Source organism: Elephas maximus, chromosome 17, assembly GCF_024166365.1.
Source record: "Elephas maximus indicus isolate mEleMax1 chromosome 17, mEleMax1 primary haplotype, whole genome shotgun sequence".
In the NCBI taxonomy this organism is placed as follows: domain Eukaryota; kingdom Metazoa; phylum Chordata; class Mammalia; order Proboscidea; family Elephantidae; genus Elephas; species Elephas maximus.
Window position 1 is genome coordinate 63,209,553 of NC_064835.1, and position 15,973 is coordinate 63,225,525.

A 15,973-nucleotide genomic window follows, 5' to 3' on the forward strand; every position below is an offset into this window, starting at 1 on the left:
GATGGGGATTTGTGAAGCTGTAGGATAAATGGGACACCTCTTCTTGAGGTGTTAATTTTACCTAGATTTTGATAGAAAAAATTGTGGACTTAATGTATTTAATATTGAAATAAAAACAGAAATATTGTGGATAAAAATTCCAGATTCTCAAGAATTTTAAAGCTAAAGCATGAGGCATCAAAAATTTTTCTTTTTTAGTTTCTTAGGATTATTTCCCAGGCTCCCTTCCTATCCTCAGGAGGACTTACTCATTGAAAAGAGCTTAGGTAGAACAATTTGAAAAGTTCTGTTCAAGGAGATATGAAAGTAGTGTTATTTCTCTAATGAACTTTTTATAAAGTTATAAAATTACAAAGAATAAAAAATGCTTGTGTACCAAACTCTCAGAATTAACAGATGTTAACAATTTTCCAGTTTTTGTTCATATATATATATGAGAGAGAGAGAGAGGCTCTGGGCCGCTGGGCTCTGGAAGCCTTTATATACTTTCATATATATGAGGTAAAAGTACACATTAAAAAAAATTGCAGATAAAATTTATCATTCTCCTTCTTGGTTCTATTCATTTCCCTACTTCCCCGAGGAAACCAGTATCATAAATTTGGTGAGTGTCCTTCTAGTCCATGTTTTTAATATCTATAAATCATATTGTATTACTTTGTGTTTTTTAAAAACTATTTATTTATTTATTTAAAATACGTTTATTTCTTTTGTTGTTGTTAAGGATATACACAACAAAACATATACCAATTCACCAGTTTCTACATGCACAGTTTAGTGAATTGATTACTTTTGAGTTGTGCTACCATTCTTGTTCTCATTTTCTGAGTTGTGCCTCCCCCATTAACCATAAACTCACTGCCCTCTAAGGTTCCCGTCTAATCTTTCGAGTTGCTCTTGTCAGTTTGATCCCATAAAGATAGATACTTCTTAAAAAAGCATAGAGGGTAGACCTTTTATACTGGTTATACTAAGCTATTTAAGAAGACTTCAGGGGTTAAAGAAGACTTTGGTTTAAAGTTTCAAGATTATTTCAGGGCAGTAGTTTCAGGGGTTCATCTGCCCTCCATGGCTCCAGGAAGACTGCAGTCCATGAGAATTTGAAATTCTGTTCTGTATTTCTCCCTTTTGATCAGGGTTCTTCTATGGAATCTTTGATGAGAAATGTTTGGTAATGGTAGCTGGGCACCATCCATTTTCTCTGGTCTCATGGCAAAGGAGGCAGTTGTTCACGGAGGCAATTAGCCACATATTCCATATCCTCCTCTTATTCTTGACTCTCCTTTCTCTGTTGCTCCGGGTGAATAGAGACCATTGTTGTACCCTGGATGGTTGCTACCAAACTTTTAAGACCCCAGGTACTACACAGCGAACTAGGAGGTAGAACAGAAACACTAAACACATCGTTAGGTGAATTAACTGGGATGTTCCCATGAAACCATGACCCTGAACTTCCAAACATAGGAACCAAATCCCATGAGGTGTATGGTTGTACATAAGCAGCCTCAGCAACCACTCTGTTTTTTGGTCATTGTTGTAAATGTATCTACCACATAACTTTTGCCAGGTCACCTTTTTACAGGTGTACAACTTATTGACAGCAATTACAATAATTGACTAATTGTGCAACCCTACCATTAATCAAGCTATTTTTCCATCGTGGTTAGCTCCCCTTTCCCTACCTCCTAATAACCACCAATAAACTTTGGTCTCCACACATTTTCCTTTTCTTGTCTCTTTATGTAAGTGAGGTCATACACTATTTGTCCTTTTGTGACTGGCCTATTTCCCGCAACATAATGTCTTCAAGCTCCATTCATACTGTAGCATGTATCAAGACTTTGTTCTCCTACTGGGTAAGTATTATTCCATTGTATGTATGTACCACATTTTGTTTATCCATTCATCTGTTGATGGGTGTGTAAGTTGATTCCACCTTTTGGCTGTTGTGAATAGTGCTGCAGTTAACATTGGTGTACAAGTCTCTTTTTGAGTCTCTGCTTTCAAGTCTTTTGGGTATATTCCTAGGAGTGGAATTGCCCAGTGCAATGCATCTTTTGATTTCTTGACTGCTGCTTCCATGGGTGTTGATCGTGGATCCAAGTAAAATGAAATCCTCGACAACTTCAGTTTTTTCTCCGTTTATCATGATGTGGCTTATTGGTCCAGTTGTGAGGATTTTTGTTTCCTTTATGTTAAGGCATAATCCATACTTAAGGCTGTGGTCTTTGATCTTCATCAGTAAGTGTTACATACTTTGGATATGTTGTCAGGAGGGATCAGTCCCTAGAGAAAGACATCATGCTTGGTAAAGTATAGGGTCAGTAGAAAAGAAGAAGACCCTCAACGAGATGGATTGACACAGTGGCTGCAATAATGGGCTCAAGCATACCAATGATTGTAAGGATGGCGTAGGACCGGGCAGTGTTTTGTTCTGTGGTATGTAGAGTCACTGTGAGTCGGAACCGACTCAATGGCACCTAACAACAACAACATACTAGTTCTATTTTTAGTTTTTTGAGGAGCCATCACACTGTTTTCCACAACGGCTATACCATTTTGCATTTCTGCCAGCAATGGTTAAGGGTTCCAGTTTTCCTACATCCTCTCCAACATTTGTTATTATTATTTTTTAATCTTAGCCATCTTGTCCTTGTTAGGTGCTGTCAAGTTGGCTGTGATTCATAGTGACCCTAACCCCATTGCCATCGAGTTGATTCCGACTCATAGTGACCCTGTAGGACAGAGTAGAACTGCCGCATAGAGTTTCCAATGAGTGCCTGGTGGATTCGAACTGTTGGCCTTTTGGTTAGCAGACGTAGCTCTTAACCACTATGCCACCAGGGTTTCCATAGCATCCCTAGTGGGAGTGAAATGGTATCTCGATTTTGATTTGTATTTCTCCGATGGCTAATGATACTGAGCATCTTTTCATGTGTTCGGTGGCCATTTGAGTGTCCTCTTTGGTGAAATGCCTATTCCAGTACTTTGTCCATTTTATGATTGGGTTGTCTTTTTGTTGTTAACTTGTTGAAGTTTTCCATATATTTTGCTTTTTAGATTCTCGTTGCATATATGGTTTCCAAAGATGTTCTCCCAGTTGGTAGCTTGTTTTTTCACTTTTTTGGTAATGTCTTTTGATGAGCAGAAGTTTTAAATTTTTATTAGGCCCCATTTATTTATTTTGTCTTTTGCTGTTTATGCTTTTGTTTTTTATATTAGATAATCCATTGTTGAAAGCCAGGCCTGACAGTGTGGCCCCTGCTTGTTTTTCTAAGAATTTTATGGTTTTAGTTTGCACATTTAGGTCCTTAATCCATTTTGATTTTTTTTGGTGTATGGTATTAGGAATGGATCCTGTTTCATTTTTTGTGCATGTGGAAATCCAATTTTCCCAACACCAGTTATTGAAGAGACTCTTCTTTCCCCATCAAATGGACTCAGCACCCTTGTCAAAAATCAGTTGATCATTCATGGACGCTCCATAGACACATCCAAAATCCTTGAGGGACCGAATTAATGGGCTGAGGGCTATGGGGACCATGGTCTCAGGGAACATCTAGCTCAATTGATTGGCATAACATAGTTTATGAAGAAAATGTTCTACATTCTACTTTGGTGAGTGTCTTAAAAGTGTCTTAAAAGTACTTGAGTGGCCATCTAAGATACTCCACTGATCTCACCCCTTCGGGAGCAGGGGAGAATGAAGAAAACTAAAGATATAAGGAAAGATTAGTCCAAAGGACTAATGGACCACAACTACCACAGCTTCTATCAGACTGAGTCCAGTACAACTAGATGGTACCCGGCTACCACCACTGACTGCTCTGACAGGGATTGCAATAGAGGGTCCCATACAGAGCTGGAGAAAAATGTAGAACAAAATTCTAACTCACAAGAAAAGACCAGACTTACTGGTCTGGCAGAGACTGGAGAAACCCCGAGAGTGTGGCTCCTGGACACCCTTTTAGCTCAGTAATGAAGTCACTCCTGAGGTTCACCTTTCATCCAAAGATAAAAAAAAAAACCCAAACCCATTGCTGCTGAGTTGATTCCAACTTATAGCAACCCTATAGGACAGAGTAGAACTGCCCCATAGAGTTTCCAAGGAGCGCCTGGTGGATTTGAACTGCCGACCTTTTGGTTAGCAGTCATAGCACTTAACCTGTACGCCACCAGGGTTTCCATCTGAAGATTAGACAGGCCCATAAAACCTAAAGGGTCACACCAGCCCAGGGTCAAGGACTAGAAGGTAGGAGGGGACAGGAAAGCTGGTAATAGGGAACCCAAGGTCTAGAAGGGAGAGTGTTCATATGTTGTGGGGTTGCTAAAATGTCATAAAACGATATGTATACAAACTGTTTAATGAGAAGCTGATTTGCTCTGTAAATCTTCATCTAAAGTACAATTAAAAGAAAATTCAGTTGACCATAGATGTGTGGTTTTATTTCTGGACTCTCAATTCTGTCCCATTGATCTGTGTGTCTGTTGTTATACCAGTGCCAGGCTGTTTTGATTACTGTAGCTGTATAGTATGTTTTAAAATCAGGAGATGTGAGTCCTCCTACTTTGTCCTTCTCTTTTAATACTGCTTTAGCTATTCGGGGTCTCATTCCATATAAAGTTGAGGATTTGTTTTTAAAGGAGGCTTTTGGAATTTTGATGGGGATTGCATTGAATCTGTAGATCACTTTGGGTAGTATTGACATCTTAACAATATTAACTGTTCCGATCCATGAACATGGAACATCTTTCCGTTTACTCAAATCTTCTGTAATCTGTTTCAGTGTGTTTTGTAATTTTCATTGTATATGGCCTTCACATCTCTGGTTAGATTTATTCCTAGATATTTTATTCTCCTGGATGTTATTGTAAGTGGAGTTGTTAACCTAATTTCTCTTTCAGATTCTCACTGCTGGCGTGTAGAAACCCAGCTGATTTCCGTTTGTTGATCTTGTGCCTGCAACTTTGCTTAGTTCCTCTATTAGCTCTCAAAGTTTTCTTGTGGACTCTTTGGTATTTTCTTTATAGGATCATATCATCTGCAAATGAGATAATTTTGCTTGTTCTTTCCCAATCTGGATACCTTTTATTTCTTTTTCTTGTCTTAGTGCTCTGGCTAGGACTTCTGATACAATATTGAATAGAAGTGGTGAGAGCAGGCACCCTTGCCTTATTTGTGTTTTTAAAAACACACTGATGGTTTTCAGTCCTCGTTTTTTTGAGATTCATTCATTCATTCACCAGAATGAATTTAGTACCTGTTATGTCCTAGGTATTGCTTTTGGTATCAGGGACGCAGGTGTGAACAAAAAAGACAAAAACATGTGCCCTTATGGAGCTTAGATACTAATGGGGCCTTGTTTTTTTCACGTATATAGATTTTGCTCATTCACTTTAATTTCTCCGTAGTAGTCCATTATATGAATAATTCACATCTGCCCCAGTCCCCTCCCATTCCTGTGGTTGTTGTATGTGCTGTTTACCAACATCTCTAGCTCACTCATCATCTGGCACACAGTAGGATTATATTTCTGGCCTCCATGTGTTTGGGTGGAGCCATGTGACTGCTTCTGGTTGATAAAATGTGAACAGAAGTGATACATGTCAGTTTTGGGTTTAGCATTTAATTTCCAGTGCAAACTCTTCCAATCTTCTCTTTTTATCACTTAGTTGTGGCAAACAGTAATTTTCAAGAGAGTGGTTGAGTCCTTGAGTAACTGCAATGAACAGAAAACTTCCCTGTCAGCCTGTTGTTGATAAGATGTGAGCAGAAGTGATGCGTGTTAGTTTTGGGTTTAGTATTTAACTTCCAGTGCAAAATCTTCCAGTCTTCTCTTATTTTCACTTGGTCATGGTAAACAGTAATTTTCAAGAGAGTGTTTGAGTCCTTGAGTAATTGCAATGAACAGAAAACTTCCTGTCAGCCTGTTGTGGATATACAGCATTCCAAACCTGTTGCCTCTGAGTTGATTCCGACTCATAGCAACCCGATAGGACAGAGTAGAACTGCCCCATGTGGTTTCCACGGCTTTTATCTTTATGGGAGCAGACGGCCACATCTTTCTCCCATTGAGTGGCTGGTGGGTTTGAACCATTGACCTTTCAGTTAACGGCCAAGTGCTTAAACCACCCTGCTAGTAGGGCTCATTGTACAATGTTAGTAGTTATAAATATTTGTTTTAAGCCACTGAGATTTTTTTTGTTTTTTTTAATTAATCTTTATAAAGCTTCAAGTGAACATTTACCATTCCAATCAGTCTGTCACATGTAAGTTTACATACATCTTACTCCCTTCTCCCACTTGCTCTCCCCCTATTGAGTCAGCCCTTTCAGTCTCTCGTTTCGTGCCAATTTTGCCGTCTTCCCTCTTTCTCTATCTTCCCATCCCCGCTCCAGTCAAGAGTTGCCAACACACTCTGCAGTGTCCACCTGATTTAATTAGCTCACTCTTCATCAGCATCTCTCTCCCACCCGCTGACCAGTCCCTTTCATTTCTGATGAGTTGTCTTCGGGGATGGTTCCTGTCCTGTGCCATCAGAAGGTCTGGGGAGCATTGTCTCCGGGATTCCTCTAGTCGCAGTCATACCATTAAGTATGGTCTTTTTATGAGAATTTGGGGTCTGTATCCCATTGGTCTCCTGCTCCCTCAGGAGTTGTCTGTTGTGCTCCCTGACAGGGCAGACATTGATTGTGGCCAGGCACCAACTAGTTCTTCTGGTCTCAGGATAATGTAGGTCTCTGGTTCATGTGGCCCTTTCTGTCTCTTGGGTTCTTAGTTGTCGTGTGACCTTGGTGTTCTTCCTTTGCCTTTGCACCAGGTGGGTTGAGACCAATTGATGTATCTTAGATGGCCGCTTGTTGGCATTTAAGACCCCAGACGCCACATTTCAAAGTGGGATGCAGAATGTTTTCATAATAGAATTGTTTTGCCCATTGACTTAGAAGTCCCCTCAAACCATGTTCCCCAGACCCCAGCCCCTGCTCCGCTGACATTTGAAGCTTTCATTTTATCCCGGAAACCTCTTTGCTTTTAGTCCTGTCCAGTTAGACTGACCTTCCTTGTATTGAGTGTTGTCTTTCCCTTCACCCAAAGCAGTTCTTATCTACTGATTGATCAGTAAAAAACCCTCTCCCTCCCTCCCTCCCTCCCCCCTTTGTAACCACAAAAGTATGTATTCTTCTCCGTTTTTTCTATTTCTCAAGATCTTATAATAGAGGTCTTATACAATATTTGTCCTTTTGCCTCTGACTCATTTCGCTCAGCATAAGGCCTTCCAGATTCCTCCATGTTATGAAATGTTTCAGAGATTCGTCACTGTTCTTTATTGATGCGTAGTATTCCATTGTGTCAATATACCACAATTTATTTACCCATTCATCCGTTGATGGACACCTTGGTTGCTTCCAGCTTTTTGCTATTGTAAACAGAGCTGCAATAAACATGGGTGTGCATATATCTGTTTGTGTGAAGGCTCTTGTTTCTCTAGGGTATATTCCGAGGAGTGGGATTTCTGGGTTGTATGGTAGTTCTATTTCTAACTGTTTAAGATAACGCCAGATAGATTTCCAAAGTGGTTGTACCATTTTACAATCCCACCTGCAGTGTATGAGAGTTCCAATCTCTCCGCAGCCTCTCCAACATTTATTATTTTGTGTTTTTTGGATTAATGCCAGTCTAGTTGGTGTGAGATGGCATCTCATCGTAGTTTTAATTTGCATTTCTCTAATGGCTAATGATCGGGAGCATTTTCTCATGTGTCTGTTGGCTGCCTGAATATCTTCTTTAGTGAAATGTGTGTTCATATCCTTTGCCCACTTCTTGATTGGGTTGTTTGTCTTTTTGTGGTTGAGTTTTGACAGAATCATGTAGATTTTAGAGATCAGGCGCTGGTCGGAGATGTCATAGCTGAATATTCTTTCCCAGTCTGTAGGTGGTCTTTTTACTCTTTTGGTGAAGTCTTTAGATGAGCATAGGTGTTTGATTTTTAGGAGCTCCCAGTTATCTGGTTTCTCTTCATCATTTTTGGTAATGTTTTGTATTCTGTTTATGCCCTGTATTAGGGCTCCTAGGGTTGTCCCTATTTTTTCTTCCATGATCTTTATCTTTTTAGTCTTTATGTTTAGGTCTTTGACCCACTTGGAGTTAGTTTTTGTGCATGGTGTGAGGTATGGGTCCTGTTTCATTCTTTTGCAAATGGATATCCAGTTATGCCAGCACCATTTGTTAAAAAGACTATCATTTCCCCAATTGACTGACACTGGTCCTTTGTCAAATATCAGCTGCTCATACATGGATGGATTTATATCTGGGGTCTCAATTCTGTTCCATTGGTCTATGTGCCTGTTGTTGTACCAGTACCAGGCTGTTTTGACTACTGTAGCTGTATAATAGGTTCTGAAATCAGGTAGAGTAAGGCCTCCCACTTTCTTCTTCTTTTTCAGTAATGCTTTACTTATCCGGGGGTTCTTTCCCTTCCATATGAAATTAGTGATTTGTTTCTCTATCCCCTTAAAATATGACATTGGTATTTGGATTGGAAGTGCGTTATATGTATAGATGGCTTTTGGTAGAATAGACATTTTTACTATGTTAAGTCTTCCTATCCATTAGCAGGGTATGTTTTTCCACTTAAGTGTGTCCTTTTGAATTTCTTGTAGCAGAGTTTTATAGTTTTCTTTGTATAGGTCTGTTACATCCTTGGTAAGATTTATTCCTAAGTATTTTATCTTCTTGGGGGCTACTGTGAATGGTATTGATTTGGTTATTTCCTCTTCGGTGTTCTTTTTGTTGATGTAGAGGAATCCAAGTGATTTTTGTATATTTATTTTATAACCAGAGACTCTTCCAAACTCTTCTATTAGTTTCAGTAGTTTTCTGGAGGATTCCTTAGGGTTTTCCATGTATACGATCATGTCATCTGCAAATAGTGATAGCTTTACTTCCTCCTTACCAATCTGGATACCGTTTATTTCTTTGTCTAGCCTAATTGCCCTGGCTAGGACTTCAAGTACGATGTTGAATAAGAGCGGTGATAAAGAGCATCCTTGTCAGGTTCCCGTTCTCAAGGGAAATGCTTTCAGGTTCTCTCCATTTAGAGTGATATTGGCTGTTGGCCCTGGCTAGGACTTCAAGTACAATGTTGAATAAGAGCGGTGATAAAGAGCATCCTTGTCTGGTTCCCGTTCTCAAGGGAAATGCTTTCAGGTTCTCTCCATTTAGAGTGATATTGGCTGTTGGCTTTGTATAGATGCCCTTTATTATGTTGAGGAATTTTCCTTCAATTCCTATTTTGGTAAGAGTTTGGGTGTTGAACTTTGTCAAATGCCTTTTCTGCATCTATTGATAAGATCATGTGGTTTTTATCTTTTGTTTTATTTATGTGATGGATTACATTAATGGTTTTTCTGATATTAAACCAGCCTTGCATACCTGGTATAAATCCCACTTGATCAGGGTGAATTATTTTTTTGATGTGTTGTTGATTCTATTGGCTAGAATTTTGTTGAGGATTTTTGCATCTATGTTCATGAGGGATATAGGTCTATAATTTTCTTTTTTTGTAATGTGTTTACCTGGTTTTGGTATCAGGGAGATGGTAGCTTCATAGAGTGAGTTGGGTAGTATTCCGTCTTTTTCTATGCTTTGAAATACCTTCAGTAGTAGTGGTGTTAAGACTTCTCTGAAGGTTTGGTAGAACTCTGCAGTGAAGCCGTCTGGGCCAGGACTTTTTTTTGTTGGAAGTTTTTTGATTACCGTTTCAATCTGTTTTTTTGTTATGGGTCTATTTAGTTGTTCTACTTCTGAATGTGTTAGTTTAGGTAGGTAGTATTTTTCCAAGAATTTATCCATTTCTTCTAGGTTTTCAAATTTGTTAGAGTACAATTTTTCGTAGTAATCTGAAATGATTCTTTTAATTTCATTTGGCTGTGTTGTGATGTGGTCCTTCTCGTTTCTTATTCGGGTTATTTGTTTCCTTTCCTGTTTTTCTTTAATCAGTCTAGCCAATGGTTTATCAATTTTGTTAATTTTTTCAAAGAACCAGCTTTTGGCTTTGTTAATTCTTTCAATTGTTTTTCTGTTCTCTAATTCATTTAGTTCAGCTCTAATTTTTATTATTTGTTTTCTTCTGGTGCCTGATGGGTTCTTTTGTTGCTCACTTTCTATTTGTTCAAGTTGTAGGGACAGTTCTCTGCTTTTGGCTCTTCTTTTTGTATGTGTGCATTTATCGATATAAATTGGCCTCTGAGCACTGCTTTTGCTGTGTCCCAGAGGTTTTGATAGGAAGTAGTTTCATTCTCGTTGCTTTCTAAGAATTTCCTTATTTCCTCCTTGATGTCTTCTATAACCCAGTCTTTTTTCAGGAGGGTATTGTTCAGTTTCCAAGTATTTGATTTCTTTTCCCTAGTTTTTCTGTTATTGATTTCTAGCTTCATTGCCTTGTGGTCTGAGAAGATGCTTTGTAATATTTCGATATTTTGGATTCTGCAAAGATTTGATTTATGACCTAATATGTGGTCTATTCTAGAGAATGTTCCATGTGCACTAGAAAAAAAAGTATATTTTGCAGCAGTTGGGTGGAGAATTCTGTATAAGTCAGTGAGGTCAAGTTGGTTGATTGTTGTAATTAGGTCTTCCGTGTCTCTATTGAGCTTCTTACTGGATGTCCTGTCCTTCTCCGAAAGTGGTGTGTTGAAGTCTCCTACTATAAATGTGGAGGTGTCTATCTCACTTTTCAATTCTGTTAAAATTTGATTTATGTATCTTGCAGCCCTGTCATTGGGTGCATAAATATTTAATATGGTTATGTCTTCCTGACCAATTGTCCCTTTTATCATTATATAGTGTCCTTCTTTATCCTTTGTGGCGGATTTAAGTCTAAAGTCTATTTTGTCAGAAATTAATATTGCTACTCCTCTTCTTTTTTGCTTATTGTTTGCTTGATATATTTTTTTCCATCCTTTGAGTTTTAGTTTGTTTGTGTCTCTAAGTCTAAGGTGTGTCTCTTGTAGGCAGCATATAGATGGCTCGTGTTTCTTTATCCAGTCTGTGACTCTCTGTCTCTTTATTGGTGCATTTAGTCCATTTACATTCAGCGTAATTATAAATAAATAAGTTTTTAGTGCTGTCATTTTGATGCCTTTTCATGTGAGTTGTTGGCCATTTCATTTTTCCACATACTTTTTTGTGCTGAGACGTTTTTCTTAGTAGATTGTGAGATCCTCATTTTCATAGTGTTTAACTTTATGTTAGTTGAGTCGTTACGTTTTTCTTGGCTTTTTTCTTGAGTTATGAAATCGATATTCCTTTTTGTGGTTACCTTATTATTTACCCCTATTTTTCTAAGTAAAAACCTAACTTGTATCATTCTATATGGCCTTGTATCACTCTCCATTTGGCAGTTCAATGCCTCCTATATTTAGTCCCTCTTTTTGATTATTGTGATCGTTTATCTATTGATTTCCATGATTCCCTGTTATGTGTATTATTTTGTTTATTTATTTAGTTTTTAGAATTAATCTTAATTTGTTTGTTTTTGTGCTTTCCCTATTTGAGTTGCGTTGATATCAGGATGTTCTGTTTTGTGACCTTGTATTGTGCTGGTACCTGATATTATTGGTCATCAGGCCGAACAATCTCCTTTAGTATTTCTTGCAGTCTTGGTTTAGTTTTTGCAAATTCTCTAAACTTGTGTTTATCTGTAAATATCTTAATTTCTCCTTCATATTTCAGAGAGAGTTTTGCTGGATATATGATCGTTGGTTGGCAGTTTTTCTCCTTCAGTGCTCTGTATACGTCGTCCCATTCCCTTCTTGCGTGCATGGTTTCTGCTGAGTAGTCTGAACTTATTCTTATTGATTCTCCCTTGAAGGAAACCTTTCTTTTCTCCCTGGCTGCTTTTAAAATTTTCTGTTTATCTTTGGTTTTGGCAAGTTTGATGATAATATGTCTTGATGGTTTTCTTTTTGGATCAATCTTAAATGGGGTTCGATGAGCATCTTGGATAGATATCCTTTCGTCTTTCATGATGTCAGGGAAGTTTTTTGTCAGTAGTTCTTCAACTATTTTCTCTGTGTTTTCTGTCCCCCCTCCCTGTTCTGGGACTCCAATCACTCGCAAGTTATCCTTCTTGATAGAGTCCCACATGATTCTTAGGGTTTCTTCATTTTTTTAAATTCTTTTATCTGATTTTTTTTCAGCTATGTTGGTGTTGATTCCCTGGTCCTCCAGAAGTCCCAGTCTACATTCTAATTGCTCGAGTCTGCTCCTCTGACTTCCTATTGCGTTGTCTATTTCTGTAATTTTATTGTTAATCTTTTGGATTTCTACATGCTGTATCTCTATGGATTCTTGCAACTTATTAATTTTTCCACTATGTTCTTGAATAATGTTTTTGAGTTCTTCAACAGTTTTATCAGTGTGTTCCTTGGCTTTTTCTGCAGTTAGCCTAATTTCATTTGTGATGTCTTTAAGCATTCTGTAAATTAGTTTTTTATATTCTGTATCTGATAATTCCTGGATTGTATCTTCATTTGGGAAAGATTTTGATTCTTTTGTTTGTGGGGTTGTAGAAGCTGTCATGGTCTGTTTCTTTATGTGGTTTGATATGGACTGCTGTCTCCGAGCCATCACTGGGAAACTAGTTTTTCCAGGTAATCAGCTAAAACAAAATGCAGTCAGGTCCCTATCTGAATTCTCCCTCTGGCTCAGGGTATTCAGATGTTAATGGAGCCGCCTGGGGAGGGTGGGGGAGGGATCAGAGAGCTGGGAGGGTAGCACCTCAGAATATAGAGCTGATCCCCGCGTTCACGCTCTGCCCGCGTCCTCCAAAATCCCGGTGGGACGGCTCCCCGGCTGGGATGCTGCTCTCCCCGCTCCAAGAGCTGTCAGTTCTTCTCGGGGACTTCTCCCTCCGGCGCGCCGCTCTGGTCGCGCGTATGGGGTGGGCGTCGCCCTCACGAACAGCTGGGCCCGCCCCCGTTGTCTATTCAGGGGAACGTGCTCACGCCCCGCTCTTGCTCGCCAAAATCCCGGCGGGACAGCTCCCCTGCTGGGACGCTGCTCTCCGCGCTCCGAGACCAGTCACTTCCTCCTGGGGACTTCTCCCTCCTGTGCGCCACACCGCTCGTGCAAACTGGGTGGGCGTCGCCCTCACGAACAGCTGGGCCCGCCCCCGGGGTCTATTCAGGGGAACGCGCTTACTCCCTGCCCATGCTCGCCAAAATCCCAGTGGGACGGCTCCCCGGCTGGGATGCTGCTCTCCCCGCTCCGAGACCAGTCACTTCCTCCCGGGGACTTCTCCCTCCGGTGGGCTGCATCGCTCGCGCGAACTGGGTGGGCGTCGCCCGCACGAATGGCTGGGCCCGCCCCCGGGGTTTCTTTAGGGAAATATAGCTGATCCCCACACTAGCGCCATGCCTGCCTCCCGCCAAACTCCCGGCAGGACGGCTCCCCGGCTGGAACGCTGCTCTCCCCACTCCAAGATCAGTCACTGCCTCCCGGGTGCTTCTCCCACCGGCTGTGCCTCTACGCCGCCCGCGCCAACCGGCTAGGCTCTCTCCCGGGATGAGTTCGGGGGGTAGGGCTGGCCCCCTTGTCTGTGCCGTCTGCCCCCCGGGCTCTGCCCCAGATCGGGCTCCGAAGGTCACCTGCCTGGTACGCTGGCTCCTGGTTCTGAAAACAATCGCTGTCTGCCCGTATTTGTTCGTTCTCCGTCTCTAAGTCTGTGTTTGTTGTTCAGAGTTTGTAGATTGTTATGTATGTGATCGGTTTCACTTGTTTTTCCAAGTCTTTGTTGCAAGAGGGATCCGCGGTAGTATCCACCTAGTCTGCCATCTTGGCCCTGCCTCCTCCCACTGAGATTTTTGGGGTTGTTTGTTACTACAGAATAACTTATCCTGGCTCATACCATGAGGTACTTTTGGCTTGTTTCCAATTGTTTGCTATTGCAGACAGTGGTGCAGTAGATATCCTTGTGCATGTCTCTTTGGACACATATTAAAGTTTCTTGAGGGCAGTGCTTTTCAAACATTGCTGTGTGTGTGAATCACATGAAAGGTTATTAAATATAGATTCTGATTCAGTAGGTGTGGGGTGGTTCCTGAGCTTCTGTATTTTCTATTAAGCTCCTGGGTGATGCAAGTTCTGCTGATCTAGGATTTATAAGTAGAAGGAGATTGGCTGGATTAATGAAAGCGGATGTGTGTCTTTGATTTTACTAGATATTGTTCTCCAAAGTGGTTTACCAGTTTACACTATCACCAGCATTTTTTGGAAGTTTCTGTTACTCTATCTCTTGGTAACATCTGTATTGTCAAACTTTTTGTTTTGCCAATAATGATTATGAAATGATAGTTCATTGTTCTGATTTTTCATTTCTTTGATTACTAATATGATTGGGTTTTGAACATTTGGATTTCTTTTCATCTACTTTGCCCATCTTTCTCTTAGGTTGTCTCCTGCTTTCTTTTTGATTCATAAGAATTTATTATATACTTTGGATATTAACCATACTGCAAATTTGTCTTCCAATGCATGGCTTATCTATGAACTCAGTACAGTTAGACTCTTTTGTTATGAAGTAGTTTTAAATTTTGGATATAGTCAGATTTATTTTGTAGGTCTTAAAATTTTTTATTTTTAAACAATCTCAAGTTCATAGTTCAGTAGAACTTTTTCCTGAACCAGTTGAAAGTAAGTTGGTAACGTGGTGCCCCAGCATCCTCAAATACATTAGTGTGGTTCCTTACAAACAAAGACACTCTCGTATGCAGCTACAGTGCAGCCATAAAAATTAGTAAATTCACATTACTAAATCCTCAGACCCAGGTCAGGTTTTGCCAGTTGTCCCAGGCATGCTGTACAGCAAAAGAATCCAGTTCAAATTAAATGCTGCTTTTAATCATTGCTTCCAACCTGGAACTGTCCTCAGTCTTCTTTGACTTTCATAACCTGGTCACTTTCAAAGATTACAGGCCAGTTGTTATGTAAAATGCCCTTTGATTTTGAGTTTGACTGATACTTCGTGTTGTGTCCTTGGCTGGACTGTCACAGAAGTGATGCTGTGTTCGTCTCATTACATCTTATCAGGCAGCCCATGCATTTGATTTGTCTTATTTTTGATGACGTTCATTTTGATTACTTAAGATGGTGTCTTACAGCCTTTTCCATTGTAAGGTTACTCTTTTTCCCTTTGTAATTAATAAAAATTTTATGGGGAAGTGTTTTATAGATAGTTATTTAAATTTATTATTCTTTATCAAACTTTCAAATTATTTATGTTAGTATTTCCTCATGGCTTTTTATTTCATTTGATATTCTATGTGCATTTTCTGTTCTAGATATTTCATATAAGTAGGATAGTACAATATTTATCCATTTGCGTCTGGCTTATTTTACTTAGCATAATGTTTTCAAGATTTAACCATGTCATAGCATGCATTTTCTCTTTATGACTGAATAATATTCCATTGTATGGATATACCACATTTTATTATCAGTTAATGAACATTTGGATTGTTTCCATTTTTTGTTATGAATGATACTGCTATTAATATTAATGTCCAAGTTTTTGTGCAGACATGTCTCTTGGGAATATGCCTACGAGTGGAATTGCTAGGTCATATGGTAACCTTTTTGAGGAATTGACTGTTTTCCAATGCAGCTGCACTATTTTACATTCCCATCAGCAGAATGCGAGGGTTCCAATTTCTTCACACCCATGTCAACACTTGCTGTTGTCTGCATATGTGTTTTTTTTTCTTTTTAAATTACAGTCAAGGAGTCTGAGGGTGGCGCAAATGGTTAAGCACTTGACTGTTGGCCAAAAGGTTGGCAATCTCAACCCACCTAGAGGTGCACCTGGGAAGACAGGCCTGTTGATTTGCTTTTGGAAGGTCACATCCTTGAAAACCTTGTGGAACAGTCCTACCCTGTACACACATTGTTGCCATGAGTCGAAATTGACTCAAC

The 15,973-nt window shown here is 39.7% G+C and overlaps 1 protein-coding gene across 6 annotated transcripts in view; it reads left to right on the top strand.

Annotated features, from left to right (window-relative positions):
* The window catches only part of EXOC6B (exocyst complex component 6B), a 713,117-nt gene that overhangs the window by 125,983 nt on the left and 571,161 nt on the right, over positions 1 to 15,973 (top strand). The window lies entirely within an intron of this gene.